The sequence below is a fragment of the Parasteatoda tepidariorum genome, chromosome 4 (genome assembly GCF_043381705.1).
Source record: "Parasteatoda tepidariorum isolate YZ-2023 chromosome 4, CAS_Ptep_4.0, whole genome shotgun sequence".
Classification (NCBI taxonomy): Eukaryota; Metazoa; Arthropoda; class Arachnida; order Araneae; family Theridiidae; genus Parasteatoda; species Parasteatoda tepidariorum.
In genome coordinates, this window is record NC_092207.1 from 5,166,758 (window position 1) to 5,171,493 (window position 4,736).

General features: G+C 31.1%; 1 protein-coding gene across 1 annotated transcript in view; it reads right to left on the reverse strand.

Moving 5' to 3' along the window:
- LOC107436603 (beta-alanine transporter) overlaps positions 1-4,736 on the reverse strand; it is a 159,710-nt gene that overhangs the window by 41,072 nt on the left and 113,902 nt on the right. The window lies entirely within an intron of this gene.

Below are 4,736 nucleotides of genomic sequence, written 5' to 3' on the forward strand. Positions count from 1 at the left end.
ATTATCCTCCCTCGTTCAAACTCCGTAAGTTGCTTGAATTTCTTATTCTTCCGTCGTGGAGGCATACTCAGGTCTCACTAAACGTTTGCCACTAACAAATAATCATAGACTATTTTCAACGTCCCGCTACAGCACTTTATTTATACGCTTTCAGCATCAATTCAGAGGGCGCTGCGCGCGCCACGCACGCGCGATGGCTCTGAAACTTTATTAATTTGCATAATATCCTATAATTGACATTTGCTGCGAATTTCATTTGATTCTGATGATTCCTTCATGGTGTTGCATTTTCTACAAACAGCAGTTTTATTGGTTTTGTTGGCGATGATCTCGTAAGGCGATAAAGATTCACGCATAGTACAGGTAAGGAAGATATTAACCTCGAAGGAAAAGTGGATGAATACCCCTAGGAATGGAGTGAGTTGATTCTGCGGAAAATTACTGCTTCACATGAATAATGGAAACTTATAAAAATACTCATACATAATAAATTTCCCAAAATTTGTACATTAAATAGAATAACTCATAGGTCCTAAGTTAATTAAAAATTATGTCCATACACATAATTTTGCATTGCAAAACACACGTTTTAAAAGTGACGTTATTTTTCAACAATCCGTTCTTTTTTACGCCTTTTACAATGAAACCTCTACTTACCTTTAGGGTCTTATCTTAGGGTAGTTACTTAAAATACTTAACTTAAATTAACGTTCAATAGCCTGAGCCTCATCAAATAGCCTATTTTATTTCGGGATGTTTGCAATGAGCACAAATAACTGAAGACTTACTACTATGAGCGTAGTAAACTAAATACATAAATTAATTTCCTTAAATTTGTTCATCATTAAGTCAACTTTTTCATCGAAAAGTTTTCAACTTTTACTATTCACAGTGACGCGATAGTATTTAACATGAGCCACATTGCAGTATTTTATTTTCAATTATTTACGAAGCATTAATAATAATTTCTATAATTCTCTATTGAAAGAGTGAGCTTCGGCTTTTTCGCAAGACAAAAAATCTATATTTAGATATACTGTTAGAGAAATGACAAACCAAATTTTACTTGAATGTACAGATTTCATTTTATTTATTTGTTGTTTCGCACTTTTAATCATATATACAATTAAACCCGACTGTAAATGATCTATTGCTATTCATAAAGACTTAATAGACGTCAAACTAACAACAGAATTCTTTTATTATTCTAGTATACATTATGCATATAGACTACAAAAGTATAAAATTGACTAACATTTCGCAGTTTTTTTAAACTTATACCCTTTTTAAAGTCAAACAGTTGATGTGAAAGGCAGCAAATCATTGTTTACACGCCTGACTTCTAAATTAGAATTGTTACTCCAATTTATGTTAACTTAATAAGTTATATTAATTAAATTAAGGCATTGGAAACAGCTTACTTGCACTATTTATCAAGGTTCTTAATTTGAACTCGAAATAGACACGAGCTCAAATAGAACAAACGTGCAGAGCATTAAATCCTTTCTTTTTGACTTTTCTGATTAAAACAGATTTCAGCGTAAGACTTCGTATTCTTTTATCTTTCATATGTTTAAGCAAAACTTCGATACTTTTTATAAGTTTTATGCAAATGTAATACACACGCGACAAATAATTCCCGTTTTATCGAGCATCTTAAGCCTCCTTGTAAGAAGAGCCATATGAAATGTTAACAGCATCAAATAAATAACTCGACAAGCTACCCCCCCCCCTATTGTATGCCTAACCAATCTCTCTGTAGCTTATTCTTTGGCGAAGAAAATTTATCATGAAAAGAGCAACTGTTTTTGGCACTTTGGCGTTAAGAAGAGAATTCAACAGCCTATTTAAAAGTATTATGAGCTTAAGTTAGATCGGAAAATTCTTTCCTCCTTGGAGACACAATATTTGGCAACAAGAACTGATGAGGGGAAGGACTTAGTTACTGTAGAATAAATTTAAATGAAATAACAGAGTTTAGGGTTTTGCTTTCAAAATAATATTGTTCATTTATGTAATTGAGTATTTTTTTAAACTTTCTTGTTCACTTTATTTCGTAAAAATAGTTTTAACTTCTGGTGTGCATTAACAAATCTTCTTAAAATAATATTTAGAAAAATCTCTTACTGTATTGTAGTTGAATGGCTGCAACGTGTTAAAAATCGAAATAATAAGTGAATACTTACCTACCAATTTATTCCGATTTATCGGAGCAATTTATTTGAATATTTAAAGTGGTAGTACATTTTATGATTTAACAATATATTATTAATTTAATAATTGACATTTAGAATCGATTTAACAGTTTAAATCAATGAATTTAATTAAAACAGTATACTATCGATATCTCGAACACCTTATTATGCCAAAAAGATATTTTTCCTCTTGGCATTATATGTTATGTCAAATTTTTTTCGAAATAAAAAATCTATTTTTTCGGAAAAATCACAATATAAGTTTATTGTAAACCAATTATCTTATTTTTAATGCATAATTATTTTTGTGTTGTATTTAGACTCATAGTCAACTATGCTCACACATTTAATTGTAGTTATTCTTATGTTTTATGACTCTACTTTTTAGAGTAATATTTTAGAATTTCTTTTTCCACTTTTAAGAAAATATTTAGTTCTGAACTTGTTATCTCGAAAACTTGCTATCTCGAAAATCTTATAGCGTCCCTTCAATTTAGAGATATCGAGAGTATACCGTAGATTAAAATCACTACTTCACACTATTTAAATGTATCTATGAAACCTTTTACTTTGCAGAAAAGTTTCGAAAGTACGGGGAAAATTAGAAGAAAAAATTTAAGCTTAACTCAAATTTTTATTTAGCTACATCTTTAAATATTCTGGGAAGTTAGAATTTCCAGGCGCGTGCAGTTAAGAGAATTTTCAAACATTCCGATTAATGAAACATAATTATATGGCTATTAAATTATATCGAGATAACAGAGATTGGTTTAAACAACATCATCAAGAGTTTAAATAAACAGATTGTAATTTAAAAATTTCCAAAAGTAAATATATAGATTGCTTTAAACATTTAGATACGTGAAATGCTATTAAACCATGCTGAGATGACATGGGTTGATTTAAATAAAATTTTCAAAAATTTAAATCAATCGTTATTTAAAAATAAATTAAAGCATGGACAGGGATAGATCAAAACAAGAAGTAGCGTAAATAAAGTAGTGAAATGGACATTACTAAAGCTTTGCGCTCCCTAAACAAGAACCTTTCTCTGTGTCTGAACACGAAATGACATAAAAAAAGGTAAGCACGTGCAAAGTGGTTTAACCAATCAGGATGACTGAACAAGATAATAAAAAGAAGGGTGATAAGAAGCAGGTGTGAGGTGATTTGGAGATATACAAACATTGAGAGGGGATAAGATATTAAAAACATCAGGAACTAAATTATTAAAATTTTAAAATATAGTAAGTGATACCCAAAAATCAAGCTCGGTAGATAAAGAAGAGATGTTGAATGATTTTAGCAGAATCACTCAAACCTGTGATTAAAAATTCCAAAGACATAAGGCGATAGAGGATTGTTGGTATCTTGATTTTTGGCGTATCCTTCATGCAGGGGGCATTTAGTTTGTTCATTATGTAACTGACAGAGCCGTGAAGGCTCAGGGGCGAGGGCGTACCTCTTCCAATGAGGTGAACCGGGTTCATATCTTAGATATGAATTCCGCATCCAGCTCGCACAGTGCTGACGTAAAATATACTCAGTGATAGATTCATGGATTAGAGTACCGTTGCTCCAGGCTAACCGTCGGAGGTTTTCGTGGTTTTCCTGTCCTTGTAACGCAAATGCGGGTTAGCTCCATTAGAAAGTCCTCCACGTAGGCAAATTTCTCCCTATACGTGATCCAAAAGCTACCTTGCCTTCTTAATTGGGTTCAAAATTACAAGGAAGTTGAACATTGGTAGCCATAAACTCAGAATTAAGTCAACTCCGGTTATGAAATAAAATATATAATAGACCACACTGACAAAATATTTGATAAATACTCTAGTTACTGATATCAGCGATAGGGTTTCAACGGTTGATGAAATTTAGATTGTTTAAAGGGGAGGAGAAAAAGACTTCAAACTCAAAGTTTGTCAAAATCCTATCAATCTGAGGGGGCATTTTTGGATTTCAGGAAAACAATCAAATTGCTGAAGTTCGAATTAAGAGGGTTTTTCTTGGGTTGCGTGATTTTTTTTTTTATAAATGTAATGAATAATATTAGAAGAGAATTCATGGTCAAGAACGATTGCATTAAGGTCTGTGAGCTCTTCTTTTAGAAGATAAGAAGTTAACTGTTAGAACAAATTTTAGAAATATGGTTAACAAGTATTCACACGGCAGTTATGCTTTGATTAGGGGGAGGAATTGCTTTTAACATTCGGATTAGTAAAAGAGTTTTAAATTATTATTATATCACGCTGAAATTTCATGGGCTCATTTAAACAGCACCTCCTGGAGTTAAGGAAGTTTTTAATTTACAAACAGTATTAAATAACTATTAAACCTCACCAGGTTGACATGAGTTGCTTTAAGCACTATCTTCAAGAGTTTAAATAGTTTAATTTTAAAAACATCTTTGTACAATTATAAATTCAGAATAAAGTATACTTTCTCTTAAATTCTACTGTAGATATCTTTTAATTTTCATTTTGTTATATAGTCAGTGTTAATTAATAATTTATATAATTTAATTTATATACTATACTTCTA